Source organism: Podarcis pityusensis (assembly GCF_964106645.2).
Source record: "Podarcis pityusensis genome assembly, chromosome: 5".
Classification (NCBI taxonomy): Eukaryota; Metazoa; Chordata; class Lepidosauria; order Squamata; family Lacertidae; genus Podarcis; species Podarcis pityusensis.
In genome coordinates this window covers 36,674,163-36,700,912 of record NC_138032.1, presented here as the reverse complement: position 1 = coordinate 36,700,912, position 26,750 = coordinate 36,674,163, and the positions used below count along the sequence as shown (strand labels likewise).

Sequence of the window (26,750 nt, the reverse complement as noted above, 5' to 3'; positions counted from 1 at the left end):
AGATTCAGTCTTTGGCTTCACCAGGGAGGGCTGAGAAAGACCTTGGCCTGAAACCTCTGGATAACTGCAGCCAGTCAGAATCAGCACAGAACAGATCTCTGTGATCCCCCAATGAAATACTTGCATTATTCAAATTAACAAACACAGGAAATTAAACACTGGTTTCAATGTAATTTGTGAAAGCAGTCAACAATCTCACTGGCCAGTTTCTACTGTGATAAATCCACTGTCATCTGAGTTACTCCAATAAACACAGGAACAGGCTAGCTTTAAAATACTATTCCATTTTTCTTTCCCCCTTTTTTTAAAAAAAGCAGAACATTTTATTGCTACATGACAACACTATATTTGCCTATGACAGCACTTGAAGGAAATAAAGATATTGTGAATATTACACCATAAATATAGAAAGTAACTCATTGTTACCATGCCATATAAACCATGATTCTATCCATTTTCTAGAGTTTAACTACCTTGAAATTTATTTGAGTTCTCTGATATGATCAACGCTCTTGTCCGTAATATAAAGCTCTAACCGGTGGCTAGGAGAGGACAAGGAAGAACAATCCCCAGCTTTGCCAAAAGTCTTCTCTGCTAACACAAACTCTCTTGTCTTCAGGAATTGGCAAAATGGGTAATTGTCCTAGGCCAATTCAGCGTTTGGCTGCTATAGGTATCAGTCAATACTCTGCATGGCCAAAAAATTAATTCTCTTCTCAAAGTTGGCACAGAGAGATAACATATGGGCCAAAAATAGAGGGTTATCGTTCCTAAAATCCAGATACAGGAACCCAAATATATTTACTTATTTGGAATACTTATATGCCTCTTTATAACCCTGAAAGGCTCTCAAAGCAACTTGCAGAATTTTCTTGCAATGAAAATGATATCTAAGTCTGGTATCAGGAACAGAAAAGTTCCTATGAAAACAGGATTATTCAAGTGGCATTCCTTGGTCTTCCTTGGTGTTGTCCTCTGGAGCAAAGGAGTGGGGCTGAGCAGTGGGAATTTGCTCAGCCCATGACAAAAGCTAAGTCTTCCCTTGTTGGTTGTTAGCATTGCCATTGCACTTCCAAGCTACCCTTGTCCTTTCATGCTCCAAGGTAGGAGCAGTGGTTAAGCTGGGGAAGGGTCTCTTCTCAAACCAACTTTTCCAAAATGGCCTGTCTGGGTGACATGCTCTTTACTAGCTTAATCTAATGAATAGGACTCTAGGCTTCATGAACCACAGAGAAAAAAAGGAAATCTATTGTTGATTTCTGTTAAAGTATGAGAATTTATGGGGCATATCTTATTTTAGCTTTCATCAACCTGGTGCCCTCCAGATGCTGCAGATTTCTATTCTACCACCAATGACTCGACTTATGGCCACACTGCTTTATTTATTCATTTGAAATATTTCTTAGCTGTACTTTATCAAAAACATATAAATGCATTACTGCAGATGTGCATATATTGTGTGCAAAACTGTGTATTAGGAAAAAAGCACATGGAAATGCATACAGTCGTATCTTGGATCCCGAATGCCTTGGTATTCGGATGTTTTGGCTCCTGAACGCCACAAACCCAGAAGTGAGTGTTCTGGTTTGCAAACATTCTTTGGAACCCAGACATCCAATGGGGCTTCTGCAGCTTCCAATTGGCTGCAGAAGCTGCACTTTGGTTTCCGAACGTTTTGGAAGTCGAATGGACTTCCGGAACTGATTCCGTTTGACTTCTAAGGTACGGCTGTTTTAATTTTGTGCAGGCTGATGCAGAAATGTGGCAAACTGAAGTAAAGATTGGAAAAGAAAGAAAGAAAAGAGAAATAAATCAAAGCTGACATATTCGTCCATGAACAGGCCATAGTTAGAATATTTCAGACCAGGGGATTGTCCAAATCAATCCTATATACAGATTAAGTATGGAGCACTATATGGAAATTTCATGAGGCTGATATTTGTTATAGACATTCAGTTCAACCAAATGGGAGGCTCTAAACCCTTAGGGGATGTAAACATAGTTACTGTTCTTCCTGCCTTTGCACTGTTTTGTTTTTATTCTAAAGACAAGAATCAATCATTTCTCACATATTAAAAAAGAAAAAGTGGTAAGATGCCACATCAGGCCGGGGGGCAGGAGAGAAGCTAAAGGAAGTAGCACATGATTGCTCTATATTTTACATTTCAACAAGTAGCCATCACAACTTCATAGAACTATATCAATCTGCCCGTTACCTTCAAATGGAAATGGATATTATGACATGTGCTAGACTTGATAAAGATGAAAAGAATGACTATACCTGGTGAAAGTGTGTGAGAGAGAAAAGATTCATATGATAGTGCAGGGGTGTGTGTGATGATGGTAGAGGAGAAATGATTGCTGCAGTAGCTTCTGTGGATGACTTGAATTTTGAGCAAGCAAGCTTTCCTCTTTCCCCGGGAAATTGTGGCTGATGAAAGAAGGCTATTCTATAAAAACCGGAGCAAATGCATTGCAAGAAATTTATCAAGCAAGGATGGTCTGTAAAGATACAGATAAACCTGTGGCCACTGAAAGGACCGTCACCCACGTTACAGTCACCTATGAAGCAACATTTTCTGTTCTAACGTGGATCACCTGTCAGCAGAGTCTTTCAGTGGCTCGCTCATGCTTTTTTGGGGTAGGTGCATGAGAAGGACGACACTAAATTTTCATTAATATTTGCAAACTTTCACTCCAAGGTTTACTGAAAGGTGCAGTTGTTAAATATGTTTTTTTACACTCTGCGTTGTGAGGTTTGAACCCTGGAGGTTTGAACCCTGGTCTCCCAGGTCTTAGTCTGGCACTCTAACCACTACACCATGCTGGCCCTAATCACAGGGTTGCTCCTGTGAAGGTGCAGTTGTGGCCTGGCCTAGATCTTTCCTTTTTCTTGCCTGGCAAAGGGCTCCTTTGGCCTTCAGTGGATCTTGAACCTTGCCTCTACCAAAAGCCTCTTGGCAAGGGAGCTATTTGAGTTCTGTGCTAGAGGGCATCTTCTTCCTTCCCTTTGTGTTCTCCAGTTAAAAGGACAATTATGAATTGTGTCCGTGTGCGTGCGTGCATGTGCACATGCATGTGAGCATGTGTGAGAGGGAGGGTGGCTTCAAACATTGGGGTGCAGGGATTCCTGGAGGTTCATAGTTCCTGCATTCCTGGGTCACAGTAGCTCCTTCAGTGATGAGCATAGCAATGCCTTGTGTCAGGCAGATGGTGCTTTGTGCATGTGTTAGGATGGTGTGATGTCATGGGGGCCCTTCCCTGATGCTGTACATGGGTTAGCTTTCTTCCTCCCAGGCTAGCCTGCGGGCATCATTGGCGTGTACTCCATGGACACTGGGGGCTGAGGCTGGCAAGGTTGTTCTATGTCTTTTCCTCCTCTACTTCTATGGCAGAAGTGCATAAGATGCCCAATACAAGCAACAGACCTCGCCCCACTTACCTGGGAATAAGGCCCACTGCATTTAATAGAATTTGTGAATGGACATGGTCAGGATTGCACAGTAGGTTACTCCCAAGTAAAGGAGTTACTCCCAAGTAAAGAGGGACACTGGCTTAGCAGGATCAAAAGACTACCCAGCCAGAACACAAACAGCTCAGTCTGTTGCAAGTTTCCTTAAAATAAGACCCACCCCACCAGGGTGTTTGCCATTAGCTAAGTGAGAGCTGGACCATAAAGAAGACTGTTCACCAAATAATTGATGCTTTTGAATTATGGTGCTGCAGGGGACCTTTGCTGGTCCCATGGACTGCAAGAAGATCAAACCTATCCATTCTGAAGGAAATCAGCCCTGGGTGCTCACTGGAAGGACAGATCCTGAAGCTGAGGCTCCAATACTTTTGCCATCTCATGAGAAGAGAAGACTCCCTAGAAAAGACCCTGATGTTGGGAAAGATGGAGGGCACAAGGAGAAGGGGACCACAGAGGACGAGATGGTTGGACAGTGTTCTCGAAGCTACAAACATGAGTTTGACCAAACTGCGGGAGGCAGCGGAAGACAGGAGTGCCTGGCGTGCTCTGGTCCATGGGGTCACAAAGAGTCGGACACAACTACACGACTAAACAACAAACAAAAGTGTGCACAGGCTTGCAGCCTTAGGTCACAGGAGTAAGTTCAGCTGCATTGACCTGACACTCTTGTCTCTGCTGGGCAAATAAAAAAGGGGGGGTCCAGGATGGACCCAGCAGCTGCTGCTATGGGTCCTGCCAAGGCCGTAGCAACTGGATATTTGCCAAAGTATCCATGTGTTTGCACGGGGGCTGGTTATGAGGAGCCACTGGTTTTCCACTAAAGTCTTGGAAGCCTAATCTGGAAATGTGGCAGCTCCACCTAGTAAGGAAAGGCTGGATAGAACCATGAGCCATTGGCACCTCACTAGCAACCAGTTCTTGGATTGGGACAGAGGTCGAGACAATGTATAATACAGGGCTTTTTTCAGCTGGAACTCACTGGAACTCAGTTCCAGCACCTCTCAGGTGGGTGCCATTGCCATTCTAAGAGAATGAGGGAGGTATTCATGGTGAGTTCCAGCACCTCTTTTTCTAGAAAAATGGCACTGGATAATGCTTCTAGAAAAGATCACCAGCTCCTACATTTTGCTTTTAAAAAGTGTACCTCTGAACTTGGAAATTATTTTTTGTGCACAAAGCATCACTGCATGCTTGTAATACTGCTCCTTCTATCACAAGAGATACTCTTGGGGGGGAGGCTATTAGATTTGAATGTGGTAGAAATCAAAAGGCTATAGAAGTGCAAGACAGAAAATAATATACTTACTGCTGCAACAACAACAAAAACCCACAAAAGAGTGGAAAAGACATCATCATTTCAATTAAAAAGCAAAAATGCTCCAGTCTTGCCAGCAGGATTTCTTTCAATTAATCGTATTTAATGTGCTTGAAAAGAAAAATCTCCATTACTGAAAGCACTAGCAAAAGCTACAAATAAATATTATACACAAGAACAATCCATTACATTCCAATTGTAGCCTGTCTTCAGCATCATTACATCTGGCTAACACATTAGCACAGTTTACTATCCCAGCATAATTCAGGAAGATGCCACACTAGAGCATCTACAGCACTGTATTGCTAAGGCAGCAAGGCAGTCAATCCTTTGTCAGGCTCAGCTTGTTAATGGCTCAGGCTGGTTAGTTGATGTATTTTCAATGGGAGCACAGAGAGAAGAAAAACCATGGAGCACCTGTAGCAGCAAAACTGGGTGCCTTAATGTGCCCCACCTGCAATCAATCCTGCCCCTCCTGTATCATTTGCTACAGCCACAGCAGGTGCTGTAATACCCCAACTGTTTAACTTTATCCCCAGAAGATACGCTCTTTCATTGTCCTCTGAGACAGACAGATGCCAACAGCAATAGGAAGAAGCTGAGGGATCTCTCTTGAGTGTTTTGAATGGAAGAGCCACCAGGGCTTGGGGAAGGTGATTTAACTCCCCTCCCCCCCGCCCAGCTAAGGAAAGAGGAAAGGTTTGTGGGAGGCAGGGAGAGTTTTGAAACAGTAGTTTTGAAGTTTGAGAGACTTAGCTGAAGGGTAGGATGATTTTACGGCATGGCCTCTTTTGGAAAATCCGATGTGGAAGGTAGCAGATCTATTGACGACAGATGTGACTATTGCTCAACACCACTTCTGTTTGTCACTTATTTTTGTAACTAAATCAAGTTTGCAGGAATGCTAGTGCTGTCTCCTTCAGGATAAACCAAACCCAGGTGGGTTTGTCCCTGGTGGGGGGAAGTGGAGAGTGGCAGCCACAACATGGATAAACCCTTTTCTCTGCCCCATCCGACCTGTGGATATAGGGCTGCAAGAACACTATGTGGTCCCAAATAACTGCACTTCTTTCCCCCTCAAGAGTGAGTGAGGAAATGTATTCATATCAAAGGATAATTTATAAAAGTTAGTGTAGCTTCAGGAAAGTTTTGGGTTCAGCAGAGAAAGAGCAAAGGATGTGTGTCTAGTGAGACTTTAACTCCTTCTGCCTCCTTAATTGCCCGGGATGCTGCCAGCCACCACAAGCAGATCACAGTGATTCATACATAGAGAAACAACTTTATACCAGAGAGATTTCTTATTACGGAACTGAGTAGGAGAGCCACAGATTTCAAAGAAACCACAAGAGGCTTCATTATTGAGAGCCTGTATTATGAGAAAAGCATTCTGAAAATTTATTAAGGCTAGACAAAACCATGACAGATGTAGGTGAAACACCACCACAACCACTATGCATGGGTTAAAGACAGTGGCCAATTACAGGCTATAGAGCAGTTATTCCCATGGAACTGATCAATTCAAACAATCCTTTGCATCTTCCAATCAGCTCCCACCATTGATAGGAATCCATGCACCGCAGAGAGCACCCAGAATTCTCTTATACTATATTTCTCCTGATCCAGATTTTCAGCAGTGTTCTCTGATGCTGTTTGAAAAAACCTAGCTGTGGTTTCTCTTGTGTTTTGTCTCTGTTTTGATACTCTCCAGGAGGCATGTATGTTTAGTCAAGTTTCCTTTTCCAAAGGCATCAGATGAGTCCAAATCAGATCGCAGCCAAAATCAAAAAGTGAATCACACAAAAATTTCCTAGGTATGTTGTGCCTTTCATATATGCCATCAGAAGATAAGAAGAACACTGCTGGATCAGACCAAGGATCTGTCTAGTCCAATGTCTTATTTCCCACAGTGGCCCACAAGCAGGATTTGAGGACAACAGCCTCTCCCTCCCTGGTTGGTACCCAGAGGCATGATGCCTCTTACACTAACAAAAACATTATCTTCCTTTCAGAGACACTGGCAGGCTTGAGAGGGGCAGAGGCAGGGTGCCTCCATATTGTTGCTTCCCTTGCTGCTCTGTCGCCCTTGTTGACTCATTGACTGAATGAGCTCACTGCCACTCTCACGTTGGGGAAATGATTAAATTCAAAAGGATGAGTGGCTGCAGTCTGGGCTGCCAGCAGATCGCATCCCTTCCTAATGTGCAGAGCTACAGCTGCCTTTCTGGTATCATTTGGTGGGGCCGTCAGGATGAAGGGCTCCAGACTTAGGCCACACAGAGTGGCCCTAATGAGAGAGTGCATGAATTTTCCTAATCCCTTTCTAAAGCCATCTAAGTCCGGAGGAACATCTTGAGGAAGCAGATTCCATTATTTAATTGTATTGTTTATGGGAAAGTGCTTCTTTTTGTTTGTCCTGAATCAGCTTCCTTGAAGAACCCTAAGTTTGAATGTTTTGAGGGAAGATGAAAAACTTTTCCAGGAACAAAGGAAGCCTTTCAACATGTCAGAACATTGGTCCATCCAGTTCGGTATGGTTTCTATCACATGCCAGTGGCTGACGGGACCACAGGCAGAAGTGGGTGAAATTGATCTTTGCAAAGTAGGCTTCTTTCTATACCCACACCCCTCTGCTCTCCAGCCAGACAAGCAAGAGGTATTACCATAGCTCAAAGACACACTCTAGTCAGGTAAAAGGACTTGGGATATGAAGCAGGGTGAGTGAAGGTGAGAAAGAGTACAGCCCAGGAGGAGTTTCAAATGGCAGACTGTGAGACCTGGAAAATCACACTTGGACCCTGTGTGTAAGGTTCCCTGCATCTGCCCTATCTGGAAATACCAGTGATTGAACCTATGTATTTTTGTTTAAAGGTAAAGGTAAAGGGACCCCTGACCATTAGGTCCAGTCGTGGACAACTCTGGGGTTGCAGTGCTCATCTCGCTCTATAGGCCGAGGGAGCCGGCATTTGTCTGCAGACAGCTTCCAGGTCATGTGGCCAGCATGACTAAGCCGCTTCTGGCGAACCAGAGCAGCACACGGAAACACCATTTACCTTCCCACCGGAGCGGTACCTATTTATCTACTTGCACAGCTAATGTTCTTCCACTGAGCTGTTGTTCTTCTGTTCTCCATCCACTTCCTTCACCTTGTACATAATTTTATACACCTCTTGACTTGTCTTTTGCTGAACTAAACAGCACCAAGTTTTGAAACCTTTCCCCACAGGAGAATTGTTCCAGTCCCTCAATCATTTAGGGTTCTCCTTTTCTGCACCTTTTCCATCTGTACTGCGCCGTTTTCCAGATGCAACAACCAGAAACAGACACAGCGTTCCAGTTGACAAAAAGTCTTGCGGCACCTGAGAGACTTAACAAATTTATTATGGCATAAGTTTTTGTGGACGACAGTCCCATCAATCGACAAAAGCTTCACGGCATTACCTGATTTGTTCCTCTTTCGGGTGCTATAAGACACCATTGATTTTGCTGCAACAGACTAACACAAGTGTGGCTGCCCCACAGATTATGTACAAAGACATTATAAAATTGGCATTTTAAGGGTTTGCAAGTATACCTAGGTGGAAAATACTTCGAAATAACATGAGTTCTCATGTACGCGCGCACACACGCACACACACAAGCACCAGCAATTAATCTGAGCAAACTGAAGGAAATGAAATCATTATGTCTGCAGCTACAACATCTAGAAGAACAAATTTCCTGCCGGGATAATAAATGGATTCTTTTGTTTCATGTTGGCCCCCGCCATGTGACTACCTTGGCCTATTCTTCATCCGGAAGATTTTGCTGTATAAATACCCAGATGGCTTTGAATTTCAACTGCTAAAAACACACTCAATCTTGCAGACAATCTCCATTCCCCCTTTTGTGCCTCTTAAATAAATTCAGACTATTTCCAAGGTGAGAAAGTAAAACACGAGAGCAACTTTGTTTTCAAAAGTGACCAGTTTGATCTGAGTAGCCCATGGCATCGGACGAGACTGTGGAGAATACAGAGGAGCAAGATTGCTTTTGAGACAAATATTTCAGCAAAAACAACCCAGTTTTGAGTGCAAGGTTACTGCATATACATTTTTAAAGGAGTGATTAAAAATGCTCAACCACTATATTCTCAGAGTTGACATTCAGTTACAATAGATTGGTTATTACTTTTCAAGATGAAATATAAGAGATAATGAATTTTTCAGCATTATATCAACATTTTAATGTCTGAAACATTTGTTATGGTGTCCAGATTAAAATTACACGGGTGAATATCTGTGTTCATTTTAGAATTTTATGAATAATACAATTATTATTTTTTCAGATTGCACATTTTAAAGTAACTTTCCAACATAGTGAAATCATTGTTATGAATTTACAGAGGGTTCCATAGATGTAGCAACAGGAAACAACACACTTTCCCTGAACTACATTGCTTTCTCAGAACCAAATCTGATCTGGTTTCAGGCAATACTTTCACAGAGTAGTTGACAGGAAATCTTCTAGATTCTGGTATAAACTGGAAAAACCAAACACAATCCCATAGAAACCACATATAATTTGGCGTCTGGTGTCACACACATAAATGTACATGCCCCCCATTAGTCATTGCAATAAATCAAACCATATATTGCATGTCACCCAGAGAAAGAAAAAATGCTTGCATTTGCCTTTAATTATCAAAGGACAGAAAGTAATTCTAGGCCGGACACTGAGGTCCAGCGCCGAGGGCCTTCTGGCGGTTCCCTCGCTGCGAGAAGCCAAGTTACAGGGAACCAGGCAGAGGGCTTTCTTAGTAGTGGTGCCCGCCCTGTGGAACGCCCTCCCACAAGATGTCAAAGAGAACAACAACTACCAAACTTTTAGAAGACATCTGTTCTAGGGAAGCTTTTAATGTTTGAGGTATTAATGTATTTTAATATTTGGTTGGAAGCCGCCCAGAGTGGCTGGGGAAGCCCAGTCAGATGGGCGGGGTATAAATAATATCTCATTATTATTATTATTATTATTATTATTATTATTATTATTAGGCCGGCCTTACCCAACCTGGTGCCCTTCAGATTTTCGAACTACAAATCCCATCAGCCACAGCCAGCATGGCCCTGTGACCTGGGGATGATGGGAGTTGTAGTCCAAAACATCTGCAGGGCATCAGGTTGGAGGAGGCAGTTGTAGGCCAACAGCAGATTAACGGAAAGGAGGCACAAAGACACCTCATAGTTGCTTGCTTTTCAAAAATTATTTGTTAGAGATATAGAAGAAACAATTTATATCAGACAAATAGCACAGGAAGGAAAGTGTTTACTACATTCCCGAATGTCACTGTGCTAATCCAAGTTATTGACCTGCCCTGCACATTGAAACGAACACACTCCTGATCACTAAGCCATTAGGCAAATATGCAGGAAAATAACAAGGAAATAAAGGCATTGGGACTGAACAGCTTTCATATTTGCATGCATTGCCTATTGTAGGCAGAGACAACAGAAAGCTAGTTAGTTCATTACTTCCTATCATCTCTTTATGGTATGCAAACGGGTGAACTTATTTTCATTTATTAAAATACATTATTGTAGTCTTGTTTTTAATTTAAGAGTGAAGCAAAATTCAGCTCTGCCCCTCCTTGGGCTGTGCTAGCAGATGGTGTATACTGCTCTTACTCACATTAAATGAAGGTGGTGGCTCTTTAGCTATAGCTGCGGTAAGGGAAGAAGCATAGCCCAGGATGGCCCCTGTGAATCATTCATCAGCACTGAGCAAACAGAGTGCTTTCATGGAATCATCACTCAGAGTCAGAGAAAGAGCCCGGGTGATGTGGCTGCCCTGAAGTGCAGGAAACCAAGTGGAGGCAACTAGAAGGTAGAATGAATGGAGGGGAAACGTGTTGCCCTCATCACCATCGGATTTCACAGCGCTGCAAATACATCAGCCATCCATTTGCCAGATGTCTTCTTCTGTTCTACAAAGGGAACCATTCTACTCTAGTCTTGGTAAAACAAAACAAAACAAAACTGTAACACTTCAAAATCCAATTACCCAGTCTAGCTGTTCTGAGATGTGAGGTTTCCTAGACAGATACACATACACATATCCCTGGGCTCATCCTATCTCCTCTGAGAAGCCATCAAAGAAAGGAGATTCCACAGCTCCCCAGAGTACCGTGTTCCATTCTCCAGCTATTCTTGCATATAAAATATTTCCCTTATTAGCCTAAATCTGCTCTACAGAAACAAAAACTCTCGTCTCATCCATCTATCCATGGCCTTTCACATCTCTAGTCCTAGAAAACAGCTGCTTTTCTTTCAGCCTTGTGACTACCTAAGAACTTGTGTCACACCGCCAGCGTTCAGCCCTTCCATGCACATTATGCATCCCAAATTCTTAATCACTGTCGTTCTTCCCGGAATCCTCTCCAGTGTGTGTTTATTTCTGGTCGCAATATACCAGTCGTGCCCTAACTAGCACTAAGTACATTGCATCTATTAACAGAAGCCAGAATGCCACATGCCTTCTCACAATAGCCTCATACTGCTGTCAAATAGCAATCCAATATAGCCCCCTTGGTGGTACTTTGTGGGCACAGAGTTTAGCCAATCTTCTTTATTTTTATTAATACATCAATCAGTTCCTTCTAGGTTCATGTATTTGCAAATTTGAGCACAGCCACCCCTCTCAAGTAGCAGCATTGTCACGAAGGAGGCTTAAATCACCTTTTAGCCTCTTGTGCGCTATTGATGTTGTTGTCTGATCCTTGTTAAAGTGGAAAAGAAAGCAAGAAAGAGGCACCTGTAATTTGAAAGAGCCGTCCAGTCAAAATCATTTTACACTTGCATTTCAGTAAGACGTCTTAAGCTGCTTTAACAGTGCATAGCTATGAACAGGAGTGAATTTGGAAAAAGTCTTCCTTTCCGTACATACACTCTTGTAAATCTACACCTGTAAATTCACCAGATTGAACCCTAATTGCCTCATCTGCATTGCCATGCTTACAGACAGGTTGTTCAAAATTGGTACTTTTGTTATGGCTTTTAAACAAAATTCCAAGTTTCTGGCACATTCAACCCAATCAGATGTTTATCTGATGCTTTAAAAAAAGATTTAAAGGGGGCTTGATGCTATTTTATGATTTGTGGGGCCGGGGGTGGGGGGGGAGGTTGTCTCTGAGGTTGGCCTGGAAGTTGCAGCTACTGCAAACTGCAACAGCTTGACTGCTCACTGGGGCAGAATATCACCACCATGTTACACGACTGCTGAGATAATTGCACTGGCAGCCAACGAGCTACTGAGCCAAGTTCAGGGTTCTAGTACTGGTGCCCAGAGCCCTTACACAGCTTGGGACCAGGATGCCTAAAATATAGACTCAACCATAATATGCTCAACTGATCACTGTTCTCTGCAGGAGAAGATCCCTTTGGATCTCCCCTCCCATTGCACATCAGGCAGGATCCATCTCTTTCTGAAGCCTATTGAAGTCCTTCCTTTTTCAACAAAACTTTTAAACAGGGTTTCTTGCCCCAGTCTATACCTGTATTAGGTCTGAAATGGTTTTTGTATATGTTCCTATTACTGCCATTTTTACTGCTATTTTTATTGCTAATCCTTCAGGGATGCTTCATGGGAAGAGATTCATAAATGAAACGAAACAAGTAAATGTTGAGCACCTGAAACTGCAGGGGGAAGTAATTTGCCTTTGCAACTTGCACAAAAGTCAGCCACGTAACTCTGTACTTAGCCCCAATATGAAAAGTGGGGAGATAACTTCATAATTTATACAAAGGGCAGCCGATCAATATTGTACAAATCCAAAACTAGGGCAGGTTTTCCCCTGAGCTCAATCTAGGTAAGGTTGAACATTTGTCTAGTGGCAAGCGCACTTTCGCAGTGGGTTCATTGCTGAAGCTACGTTCATCTGTATGCAGCCAAAATTCGATGTGAAAACACCCTAAAGGAGAAAACTTATGCATACTTACTAGTGATAATACACCATTGAACCATGCACACGTACTTTAGAGAAAATGTCATTGAACACAATGAAATATAATCCCCTTCCTGTGTTACGAGAAGGGGCAAATTGTGTGGAAAGAGACTACAAGGCTACACCTATAAGTTCAGCCTCACCATCCTTGTGGCTTCTCCCAACCCTACTCTCAACACATTTATATGGACCCATGAGGCAGGGAAGCATCCATGCACAGACCTCTGTGTGTGGAGGCTTCCCTGCATTCTGGTACCCAGGGAAGCCTCCATGCCAGTAATCATTGGGCAGGGCAGCATCACTCACCTGGCTTCCCTGCACCAAAAACATCACTGCCACCTATCAGGAGGGAGACAGGTCAGGAGCTCAGAATAGTGCAGGTCCCATTGCACAGCCAATTTGACGTTCCCATCACTACAGCTAAAACATGCTCAGCTTCCCACCACCTCACCCCTCTCAGTAGCCAGCAGCAACACCAGGTGCTGGGAAGCCAGGTGAGCAATGCGGACTGCTACTGCTCTATGCAAATGCTTCCCTGCCTCAGACATCCATGTGAATACAGTGGTACCTCGGGTTACAGGCGCTTCAGGTTACAGACGCTTCAGGTTACAGACTCTGCTAACCCAGAAATAGTACCTCGGGTTAAGAACTTTGCTTCAGAATGAGAACAGAAATTGCATGGCGGCGATGCGGCGGCAGCAGGAGGCCCCATTAGCTAAAGTGGTACCTCAGGTTAAGAACAGTTTCAGGTTAAGAACGAATTAAGTTCTTAACCCAAGGTACCACTGCATGTCAAAGGTGGGGCTGAGAGGAGCTGCATGCCATCAGGGCAGGGCCGCAAGCACGGCCTCACAGCCCCTTCCTGCACACTGGGGCTGGGCACTGTATCAATACATCACCCCAAATAACTTTGAAGTCCACGTCGTGATAACGGTTTCATAATGTTTGATATAGTAATATATCATGAATCACAATGTGTGTGCTATGTAAAAAACAACAACCATGATACAGGGGACGGACGGACTGTGAAGCTGGTCATCACTTTTCTCATGATCCGTGCTGCCCCTGTTGCTCTGTACTATTAAATAGTTATAACAATATGTTAAAGGTAAATAAAAATGTATCAGTTTTAGACCCCTAAGTAGTAGCAGTTGCCAGGATGTTACCCGATTTGCCTCTACAGTTACATCCTTATTTCAAATATTATGATATATTGGTATATCGTGATGTTAAGCTGATGATATATCAAGATGTTGAAAACCAAACATCGCCCAGCCCTGCTGTACACTTTACCCAGTCACACAACTCTTACTTGAGGGGGAGGGCTTTACTTTTGAGCAAACATGCACAGAACCAGCCTGCGTGTCACTAATAACAAATATGAAACATCTTTCTACTCAGGTCAGATCCATGTGGTCTACTCTTTGCTATTTTGGCCCTGTGCCATGAGCCACAGCGTGGGGCAGAGGAAGAGAGCTAAAGCTGAAACATAAAATGTTTAGAAATATATTTATCATTATTTTAAATAATTCCCTGGGACAGCAATGATAGCTAGTGGGCTTATAAATTTCTGGGACCTTCTCTTCCCCGGTTTTGAGAACAAGGACCATTTGCCCTTCACAAATCCACTAGGACTCCATTTATCTTCCAAGACTTCTCACAGATGATTGCTAGCAGCCTTGAGATTTGTTCCAAGTATTGCCTTCAACAGCCAAGATTGTAATTTGTCAGAACTTAGATTCATTCAAGGAAGCCCATATATTTTGGGGTCAACTCTTTCCCCAGCTCCATCCTGAGCTCACTGCCAATTCCTAACACCAAAATATTCAATTGCAGAGATGGAAAAAAGATTTCAAATTCCCAGAAGCCGCCTTTAGAGTTTTAGGCCAGAAACTCAGTCAGTCAAATTTTATTGTTCAACTTAGGTCAGAAAAACTCTGTTCAAACATTAGAACAAAAATAGAACCATATTGCAGCTGAATAATGTATGTAAAAGTAACATATTCTGGATCTGACAAAGTATACATAGGTGGCTACAATTGACTGTGCAAGTTGCTACAATATACAGTGGTACCTCGGGTTACAGACGCTTCAGGTTATGTACGCTTCAGGTTACAGACTCCGCTAACCCAGAAATATTACCTCGGGTTAAGAACTTTGCTTCAGGATGAGAACAGAAATTGTGCTCCGGCGGCATAGCAGCAGCAGGACGCCCCATTAGCTAAAGTGGTGCTTCAGGTTAAGAACAGTTTCAGGTTAAGAACGGACCTCCAGAATGAATTAAGTACTTAACCCGAGGTACCACTGTACAACCTTATTTTCTGGGTTATATTCAATATTAGATATACTCAGAGCAGACCTATTTAAATTAATGGGTATGGCCAATTTAGGTACATTATTTTCTAAGGGTCTACTCTGACTAGAACTTAGTTGACTGCAACTCTCTGTTCTTCCACAGCAAATTTTATAAAGATTTTATGTATTATTAAGACATTTCCAATATATTTATCTCTTGAATCATTGTACAACAGAGAGCATGGTAACAGACATATTTAGTGGGGGTTCAGATGAGTCACAAATTCTGACCCATAGCAGGCTGTTTTAGAATGATTCGGGCCTTGCCCAAACTGAGTGGAATCGCCATAAAATGCCCCAAACTGAAACAGGGATTGCCAAAGCAATTCAAGGCACTTTGGAGATTCCGTTTTAGGGGAAACACTGCAGAGTGCGTCAGCAAAAAATGAAACATTTCTCTCCAGCCTTGCCATATAAGAGAACCACTGGTGATGGCGGGGAGAGCGAGAGCTCTCCTCTGGCAAACTAAATTCTAATCAGTGGGAATTGATTTCCCAGGGCTTTCCAGTCACAATACTTTGTGGGAGGAATGATGAAGCAATGTATCACCTTGCTTATGACTGCTCTGTGCTCTTTGCTAGTGGTACTTGCTTGGAAAATGCCGGACAGCCAAATTATTCTGCCTGTTCCACATCCTCACACATCCTTTCTTGTTAAACCAGCTTTGCACTTAATCAGCAGGAAACTGTTCAGAAAAAAAACTTTCTGACAGTAAGAGCTGTTCGGCAGTGGAACAGACTCCCACGAGAGGTGATGGACTCTCCTTCCTTGGAGGTTGGGTGGCCATCTGTCCTGGATGCTTCCACTGAGATTCCTGCATTGCAGGGGGTTGGACTAGATAACCCTTGGGTCCCTTCCAACTTTAAGATTCTAGGATTCTATGTTGTTGTTTTCATTCAGCTTAACTCTCTGGCCTCTTCATCTGTCTTTCTGAAACGCTGCAGGATACTTCCCTCGGGTCACTTCTGCAGTGTATGCCCTCTACATACTAAAATCATTGCACCGAAAGCCATAAAGATGGAATCCAGTCCCCCTCTCCCTCCCACAAAACCAACTTTTCAAAAGCATGTGGCACAAAACTGCTGCATCTATCACTCTGAAATTTGGCAGGTTTCTAATCAAAGAGCAGTTCTGTGATGTATGGTATTTTCATACAAATTGAACACAAAACAACAGTGAATCCTTTTTTTAACCTCTCCAGAATAGTAAAGGTCATCCCTGCAGGAAAACTACTGCAGCTATACTTCTGGAAATTGTCAGTTTTCATTCCCTGAGAAGAGGCTACAATACCTGAAAATTTCATTCAATTCAGACAAAAATAAACAAAATCCATAGATTTTCCTGTTTTAAAAAATCTCAAAAAAAGTTGAACCCGTTTGCCTAGAATTTGGCAGGCTTATTCACTCAAGAAGATCTACTGCCACTGCAAATTTTATCCAATTCTGTCAAAAAGAGAAAAGGTTATAGACATTTTTAATGTATCCATAATAGTGAATGGGATGCATAAGGCTTCAGTTTCCAACTTGGATTGGATCTCATGACGAACTAAACAGCCTCCAAATCAGGATGTTTTCTGAGATGCTGAATCGAGATCCAGCTGGAATTACCTGGCGATTGCACAACCGACGGAGTTTTGGGCACTGGACCTGCAATGAGCTGAATGAAGTTTTCAGTTTTCTAGCATTGGTTTTCTAGGTGATTTCTTAAAACCCTTTTCAATAGTTAGTGACAGTAAACAAGTGGTAGCATAAATAAATTCACATAAAGATTTTTAAGTAGTTTGTGAAAGTTTGCAACCATTTTTGCAACCATTTTATGAATGCATGGTGGGGTATCATATTGCACTGGCAATTTCTACCCCACCCACGTCCCAAGGACCATTATTTAGCTCCCAAGTTCCTATGCATACAGATGTATGCCCAATGCTGTGCTCAAGTGTTCAATGAGCATGCATAGATAGGGCTCAGAGCTTGCTACCCCACTCTCATATGCATTTATTGAATGACTGAACAGAATACAGTGGTACCTCAGTTAAGTACTTAATTTGTTCCGGAGGTCCGTACTTAACCTGAAACTGTTCTTAACCTGAAGCACCACTTTAGCCAATGGGGCCTCCTGCTGCTGCCACACCGCTGGAGCATGATTTCTGTTCTCATCCTGAAGCAAAGTTCTTAACCTGAAGCACTATTTCTGGGTTAGCGGAGTCTGTAACCTGAAGCATATGTAACCTGAAGCGTATGTAACCTGAGTAACACTGTACTCTATTATGTTCAAGCCTGGGCTGCTATTAAAAAAAAAAAAAAAGAATGCTGTATCAAGTTCTCCCCCTCTGCCCACAACATTTTGGTAGGCTACCATCCTATATATGCTAGCTTAGCATTGAGCTCAATAGGACGTGCAAGGGGGTGGACTAGATGACTCTCAGGGTCCCTTCCAACTCTATCATTCTATGGCTTACTTTTAAGTATACATGGATGGACACACCTGGGACCCTGGGAATCCACAGTTGAAAACCCCACTCTGTCAAGAAGTGACAATGGGCTAATCACATTTGCTCAGGCTGACCTACCTCACAGGGTTGTTGTGAGGATAACACAGGGAGGCAGACAACCATATATGCCTCCTTGAGCTCCTCGGAGGGCAGGTGGGATATAAAGGCAATGTCATAGCTTTGTCCGTTTGTCTTAACATGCATAATCTGTGTCATTGTTTACAGCTTTGCAGGTAAGATTCAGCTTCTGCTGTGTGGGCAGGACAGTCCCTCCCCTTACCTGGCCAATCCCCAGGCGTGATTGGGTGATTGGCTGAGGTAGGCGGAGACCTCCAGGTATCCAGCCTGGGAGGATGAAGCCAGCCCAAACTACCAGGAGTAGTGACCACGCAAAAGGCGCCCCCATTTGATGTGGGGAGCGGTCATTGTTTGCCACCGGCAGAGCTTAGGAAATGCACAGTATCATTACAGTGGTGCCCCGCAAGACAAATGCCTCGCAAGACGAAAAACTCGCTAGACGAAAGAGTTTTCCGTTTTTTGAGTCGTTCCGCAAGACGAATTTCCCTATGGGCTTGCTTCGCAAGACGAAACGTCTTGCGAGTTTTTGCGAGTTTGTTTCCTTTTTCTTAAAGCCGCTAAGCCGTTAATAGCCGCTAAGCCGTTAATAGCCGCTAAGCCGCTAAGCCGCTAATAGCCGCTAAGCCGCTAATAGCCATGCTTTGCAAGACGAAAAAACCGCAAGACGAAGAGACTCGCGGAACAGATTAATTTCGTCTTGCGAGGCACCACTGTACATCACAGCACACAGAAAAGTATACCTAAGGCTCACGTGGAGAAGATGGAGAACTTCACACAGAGCCTGTCTTTGCCATGGCAGCCCCATGTTAAACAAAACATCCAATTCCATTTATGGGTAAAATCTGTGCGGACTAAAGACGTCTACTGCTCCCATCCACTCTGTATTCTGTTCCGTACTCAAGTTTCTCAGCACCTGTAGAGCCTGCATTTTGCAATAACTTTCCAATCACTGTACAGGCTTTCAGTACATTTCTATTATAAAAAAGAACAAGCAGGCCTTTTTTATACACATCATAAAGAAACAAAGAAACAAAAAAGGACAAATCCAATTTTATTTCCCTTTGAGGTCACCTTTAAGGCGGCACAAAGAGATACAGCCTTGTAAGAAACATCTAAAAACACAGCCGCTGTCTGGTTTCAATTTTCTAACAATACTACTCTCTGAAAGATTCATTAGAAACCAAATATTTACACATATACTCACAGCACGTAGACATGCCCCAGAAGAACCAAAGGAATAGTGCATTTGTGGGAATAGGTACAATCAGTATATCATCTTCAGATGGAATTTATGATGAATCTGTTAATCATTTGGACAGCTAAATAAAGGCTTATTATTGTTGGACATTGTATGAGTGATTTTTAACCAAAGACTTTTACTTTTTAGCTTTTAAACATTTTATTGATTGAAAACATGCCAACTTTTTATTCTCAACAATCATGACAAGTAGTCATGCAGACAAGACAAATGGAAGCATCATGAAATAATTTCACTCACAGTTCTTCTCTGTGCTTCTCCTATCTTTTACATACAATGTTCTTTATAAACAAGGCTGTGGTCAAAAGAAAGGGTATGCATGGGGAGCAGAGGGCCATCATGCAAAGCCAGTACCTTGTTTTCACTTTTCACAGCAGGAGTTCGCATTGCCAAAGAGGCAAGTCACTTTTAACAGAAGAGCAGATTGTTTCTTCAGTAGTAGGAAAAAGCTCCAGTGAAAAGCAAAGCAGAGCTTTAGCTGCACACAATGTTTTATTTCACGCAGGTGTATGTATATCCTTTCTTTGGTTCCAGCCTTATGGAACTAATATCAAGCACTTTTAAATCTCAGATCTCAATGGGGAATTTTTAACTCTCTCCTGTTGAAATCAACAATGCTAGAGAATGCTTCCTTTTGGTTGCATCGTGCCCTGAATAAATGTCTTTTATGTGTTAGTGAAAGGAGAAACAGGCTCAGAAAGAGAGAGAGAGTCTTTGGTGTTACTGATGAAATGGATATAAAATAAAGAGGTTGGAGCCACCTTACACATCTCTCTTCTGTGTTTGAACATAGCTGCTTTTAAGCAAGGTTGCTAGATTTCAACCTGGAGATGCTACCTACTTCTTTGAAAACTCCATGGCTTCCATGAAATATGCAACTGCTGTACCTCCCAAGGTCACTTCACCTTGAAGGTTCCAACTTTGCTGCACAGTGAGTAGGACAGCAAAGTCGGCAGACAAAGTGAAGGCAGAGCAGACAGGAGGCAGGGTGGCTGCATACACTCGCGGGGCTACGGAGCTTTTATAAAGCTGGTGGGACACATCTAGACATCCCCCAATCCTTGTGGGCACTTCGAAACCTGATGTCACCCCGACATTTAACTAGAATAAGGCAATGGAAACTGACTTTACATTTGTTTATTTTCTTCATAGTACATGGAATAAACAATATAAAATGAGCAAGAAGAAATTCCGACGAAAGAAGAATGTCAGACAAAATTAATAGACTATGTAGAATTAGATAAAATGACAGGAAGGATTCGAAACCCGTGGGACCAGAGATTCACAGAAGATTGGAAGAAATGTACGAACTATTTGAAGAGCAACTGTAATCAACAAATTACTCTGGTAGGATTACAAGAAGTTTTGTAAGGAGAACTATATGAAACATTGCAAAATAGAGAAAGATTAGAGATATTAGTGATGAGATTTAAACGTAATAGTGAAAGTAAGAAATGTATATTAAGTGATTAGATTGGAAAATTTTCAGATGTGATTGATGGAAGTCAAAAAAATTGTATAAGATGTAAAAGTATGTTTAATTATTGTTGAAAATGATATGTTAAAAAACTAATTAAAAAATTATATATATAAAAAGGAATAAACAATAGAGAATGAATGGCACTGCTTTTTACTTTTTATTTTAAAACTGGAAGCAATGAGTCTATCCCCCCCCCCATTTATTCTAATCTGAGTGTGTTATGAACTGCTTCTCCTTTAAATTGAGCAAGGAATTTATTTTTAAAAAATAAATAAGCTGGTCATGTTATTTGAGTTTGCAATTCCTCCATGTGTTCAATGGGGGGAAAGGGAGAAATCACCACCACACATTATTGCCACAACCACACATTCCACAATGCTGCCTGTCTGCTGACTCTTTCCCCCCGAAAACTATCCTGCAATATAACTGCTGCTGGAAGGAAACTCTGTTGCTGCAAACTGACAATTCGGTGTTGTTTCACAGCACCAGTCCTGGTATTTTATTATGGAGGTGGCTCTTTCAGGCAGGCATGTTCCAGTTGAAACATTTAATAGGTTCTATGGGGAATATTTTTTATGAAGGGCAATGTGCAAAATATATTTGGTCCTTGGAAATATTAATCCTCCATTTTGACCTAAATGTGAACAGCAGAAATTGAACAACACCAATAAAGGGATTATCTGAAACCTACTAGGAATGTGTTGGCTCGCAGCACATGGCACTTCTCAAACCTCCACTCAAAATAAGGCAGGTAATAGATGTTTGTCAATAATCAAAAAGAGGCTGTTTTCCCAATGAAAGTAATCAACAGAACCTTTAAAAGTAAGGTAAAAGCTTGGTTAATAGAACTCTTAAAGCAGCCGTTTTTGAAAGGCAGAACTCCCTGTTCAGCGTGCAGAGGTGAGCTATTAACTGTGGAAAATGTTACTTCATGTAATAAAGACCACATCAAAAAGACTCATCCGGGAATTCAAATTTACAACTTGTATCAATTTCATCAGCTATAAAACTTCATCTCATTTCTAAATTTCTCGCCAACTTCATAAACCATGTTTTATTATTATTTTCTGACTCTCTTATCTTAATAAAAAACCCTTCTTCTGGTCCTTCAAGACTGAAGATACATTTCAAGGTGAGCTCTTTAAAAGATATTGCATGCTGCTCAGGATCCTGAGTTCTGAAACATACACAAGAGGGCAAAAATCAGAAATTTTGCTGGGCCTTTCTAAAATTGTCTTCATTTTATCTTCAATTGCTCCTTAGAACAAGTGTGGATGGATGGATGGATGGATACACACACACACACACACACACACATGTTATTCCATAGTGACCGATTCCGAATATGGCTTTCTTCTCCCACACTATGACCCACTGTCTTATCATTAATCATTTTATATTTACTTAAGAGTTTATGTGCCACCTCTCAGGATGAAGACCTCCGCAGATAGCTTTCGAAAACAGATCCCAATATAAAAATATAAAATACACATCCAAACTAAAAATAAGAGCCAAACTATAGTTAAGCATGAATGTGCAAGTGTGCAGATACAGTAACAACAACAACAACAACAACAACAACAACAACAACAACAACAACACTTCTCTCTGGTTCTTCTTCTGCTGTGCTTTCTGGAGCTAAGCCATGGTCTGGCTAAGTTTCACACTCAAATCTGGGCTCATGGATTGACCACTCCAAACAAACCACAAGTGGTAAGCCATGAGCAAACCTCAACCCCAACTTGAGGCTTACCTGGAGTGAAGCAAACTATGAGCCCAGGTTCTGAGGTACCACTGAGTCAAACCCTGGCTTAGCACTGGGTAGTACAGGAGGAGGAGGACCAGCTGTGGAGAAATGTGCATGTTGTTTCCATTTCAAGTGCCCTGATGTTACCTGGGAAGCACTTACTGTTACTGCAAAGAGTACAAAAGGACTACAGTGGTACCTCGGGTTACAAGCACCTCAGGTTACAAACACTTCAGGTTACAAACTCCACTAACCCAGAAGTAGTACCTTGGGTTAAGAACTTTGCCCCAGGACGAGAACCAAAATCGCACAGCGGCAGCAGGAGGCCCCATTAGCTAAAGTGGTACCTCATGTTAAGAATGGTTTCAGGTTAAGAACAGACCTCTGGAACGAATTAAGTTTGTAACGCAAGGAACCACTGTATTAGTTCACTAAAGAAGTCTGGTAGCTTTCTCTGTAACTTATTACATTATATAAGCTGGATGGCGCCCCTGCTGGCTAGTGGACCCTGCAGCCATAATACTGTGTTAATTTGCCCCTTCTAGAATCTTCAGCCATGAGATGGTTAATACAAATGCAGAACAGTTTCCATATGGCAAGTGGTTCCCAACTGGGGCAAGATGAGATGACAGATGGTTAAAGCCTTTGGTGGGAATCTAATGTGAAATGTGTATGCCCATACAACTGTGGCAATGAGCAAATAATAGGGAATGGAAGCCTTGAGCAACTTGCTTTCAAAAACATCATTTGCTAGCTAATCTCACTACTCAAGACTACTATTCCAGAATGTTTTCCATACTGGGCGAGGGGGGGGGGGGAGAGATGCCTGTATTAGTTTTAAATTAATCTAGCAATAAAAAAAAATGAAAAGGTGATTCTACCTCAAGCTCTTTAGCATATTTTGTTACTTTCGAATGCAATGGAATTACACTCATTGTTAAATGGCTGGATAAACTCTTTATGCAAAGGTACTCGATGGTACATAAGCACAGAGTGTATTATTCTGTGCTGCATCTTTTCCGAGACTTTGAGATGCGATCCTCTGAACAGATATGCAGCAAATCCGGTGGCCCTTTAAGGAGAGCAAACACCTGTTGAAAATACAGCTATTGGTTTTAATTCCATGGTAGTCAGATCTTTGTTTACTGACAGGTTTTGGACTTGTTGCAGTAGCTTTCCAGTGGGACAGAATGGTATCTGCACACAGGTCTGGTTTTAAAGAAACAAAACAGCAAAGCATGAGTGTGAACACCAAAGGGAGTAAAACTTGACAGGGGTGAGCAGAGGTGTCACCATTCTTAGGACACTGTGTCCATGACAGTACTTGACAGCCTTGCAAACAGAAGTCTTGAGAGCCCAGCAATCTTTTCAAACTAGAATTCCACCTAGTCTTCTGCCAGTCGTTCTCTACTGAGATCAGTAAGAAATAACCTTTAAACAAAGGCCTTGTATCTCAGTGTTACAGGGACCAGGAGCCAGAGGATAAACAATACAGGTGCTGGCTTTAGGAAATGGGCAAAACAGAGAGATGTTGTACGTCTGAGATGGATGGGGAAGAGGCTGAAAACATAGGAGCTGAGTGGGCATTCTGAATGAAGATTATAAATTACAAGGCACGGAAGAACTTGTACATTGCAAAGGCAGTTATGGTTTTAATGAACTTTGAGAATGAAAAGGACAGATACAAAAGGGCTTGCTTCCCTAACGTCCACATGGATGCAAAGGAGAAACTCCTTAAATCGAGGGTGGCTAACTTGTGGCCCTCCAGATGTACTACAATTGCCATCAGCCCACCCAGCATGGCCGAGAGTCAGGGGTGAGATGAGTTGTAGTCCAACAACATCTGGAGAACTAAGTGCAGCCAAGGGCAGAAATCCAAACATCTCAAGATTCCCAGAAAAGGCAAAGCACTGTTTACAAAACTTTCAACTTATAAATTAACAGTAGAAGGTTCCCAACTGTTGAACTGGTGCTGAGGGCAAGACAATTAGCAGTAAAGCATGAACTGATCCAACCAATATGCTTGAGAAACTGAACAATATCACCAGAGAAGTCCAGAGAAGTCCAGAATGGACCATGCAACAGGCCTCTGGTACTGCCATGCAGCAGGTGAAGCAACCTGCTTCAGGAAGCAACACTGGCAGGGTTAGACTAGATGCTTGTGGGAATTAGTGTCTGAATCTGGTGCAGCAAGACTTTTTAAAGGTATAATTTTGACAATGCCATCCAATATCATCAGACTGCCCCCTATGCAAGAAAGGGGGCAATAAACCCTTTCCAATTAGTCCTGAAACTATAAAGCATCCTAAGAAACTCCTCACATGGTCTGACTGTGAACTTTCTGCAGCATCTGGTTGACCACTATGGAAAAGAGGATTGCTGGACTGGATATGCCAGTGGTCCAATTCAGCAGAAACCCTCATGTTTACATGTTCACTTTAGCAATGAGAACTAGACAATTCTTGAAAAATGAATGCCTACATTTCACTTATTTCTGTAGTTGGGACTTTGAATGGAAGTCTGCAATATCTGTTATGTATTTTGGTAAGCTGTTTGTTTCATGGCTATGCATTTGGACACCTCTTAAGATACTGTAACCTAATTTTGCATGATGGTTCCTGTGATCAGAGAGCAGATTTTTTGGTATGTATGTTTGGATACAATTGTATGAATCAAAATGGCGGAATGAGCATTTCAAAATGGACTTTTTTGGTTTCTTAGAATTCCCAAACCATGGCTAATATGAGACTGCTGGTTTACAAAATTGTGAAAGATGAACACAAAGACACAAATCTAGACATTATTTCAAATGCAGAACCATGCTCTGCTGCTATCAGGGTTACAAAAGACTACTTCATGAGAAAGGATGGGGATGCCTCTTTCCTTCCTTGACACCATCCCTTATTTTAAAAGACAATCATTTTCATATATGCATGTGAGACACACATTTACAGTGAGGCCATGTGTGCATCATTAAAGGTCTTCAGAACATAATTGACTCCCACTTTAAGGCTGTTTGAAGTACTTAAGCGGGATAAAATGAAAGAAAATAAAAGTGGGATGTTAAGAAACCTCTGGACTGTCTATTATAGATCAACATGAAGAACAGGCAGTGTACATTTTCCAATAATTATTTCAATTTCCTCGTGATTAATGATGCCTTAAGTTCAATGAAATCACCCTTGATGCTTGTTTGTTTGAATAAAACTTTAACTTAGATAATAGACAGAAAGTATTTTGCATGGTTTAATAAGGATAATGCAAGATAGTAAGGATAAGATATGGAGATATACAGACAGAGAGATGTTTCTCAATGTTTGCTGGGAGACCCACCCTGTCACATGTATTTTCCGATGAATCTTATATGTGTACACTCTATTCTGTACGCTTACACATAAGATTGAAAAGGAGAGGAATCCAAGTGACTAGTTAGCTAAGAATCTCTGGTATTAAATATGGAGCTCAATTAATTTAAGAAACAACCAAAAACAATTCTTTTTCAAATATGTTTCCCTGAAACCTTTGCTCTTGGAAGATCCATGAAATGAATGTCAACATTATTGACATGGGAATGGGACTTTTGGCAGACGTAGTGCTCTTGCTGACTTTTGGAAAAAGGTTCTTGTTTTTCTAAACAGGACAATGAGAATTAATTTGCCAAGGGATCCAATTATACTACTGTTTGGTTATCTTAAGAATGCTGTTTCTAAGGAACAACAGGAACTGACAGTAAATTTACTGATAGCAGCAAACATTTTAACTGCACAATATTGGAAGAACAATAAGACACAAGGAATTAATAAATGGCTTTACAAGATATGGGATGTTGCCAAAACGATGAAGCTGACTTATTGTATAAAGGTTTTTACGAATGCAGGCAAACTTGGACCATTTCCAAGAAAGATGGAAGCCATTTATTGCATTTTAGGACTCTTAACAGAATGCTAATGTGTTTTAATTCCCCCCACCGTGTTGCAATTTTTGGCTTTTGTACTGAAATTGCCTTGTATTTACCCTCACTTTTTTCCAGTAATAAATAATGAAGCAGCAGCACCTGGAAGAAATCAGTGCCTGTTTACTTTCTTTGCAGTGTGCTTATTTTCATTTTGCCTGCCTTGAAATGGGAATTGCAGTAGCTTTGAAACTGGGCCTGGAAGGCTACATCATTCCACTGCTTCTCCTTGATACCCTCTTAAGTGTCATTCACTAAAATAATAGCATGGGAGATTCGTGCTTCAAAAGCAAACAAAGGACCAAACCAGGCAAGACATTTGTCATGTTGTTTGCTCCTGCACTGCTGGTTTTAAATTAAATAAACAGCTGGTATAGAGTGGGCCTGGCTGGATCAGGACTGTGGTGTAGAAAGAAGGGACATTAAACCCTTTGCCTTCAGCACAGTCTTGATCTGAATCCTCTTCCCCATGCTACTTGTGATGTCTGCTCACCTTTTACCCAGTGGGTGGTGCTGTGGCCAGGCAGCCGGGCCTCAACAGTTTTCCGGCTTAAGGGTGGAGGTATGCCGCCTCCCCCTATGTCACGGCTGGTAGCGTCATCTGTGCTGGGGGACAGCCCCAGCCAA

At 42.0% G+C, this 26,750-nt stretch overlaps 1 protein-coding gene and 1 long non-coding RNA gene across 18 annotated transcripts in view; both read right to left on the bottom strand.

The window, feature by feature from the left end:
* The window catches only part of EPHB1 (EPH receptor B1), a 357,336-nt gene that overhangs the window by 281,826 nt on the left and 48,760 nt on the right, over positions 1-26,750 (bottom strand). The window lies entirely within an intron of this gene.
* LOC308478088 lies at positions 21,444-23,368 on the bottom strand. Its single transcript, XR_013986866.1, has 2 exons — positions 23,053-23,368; positions 21,444-21,601 (listed from the first exon to the last, which is right to left on the bottom strand). It is a non-coding gene; the product is annotated as an uncharacterized lncRNA (long non-coding RNA).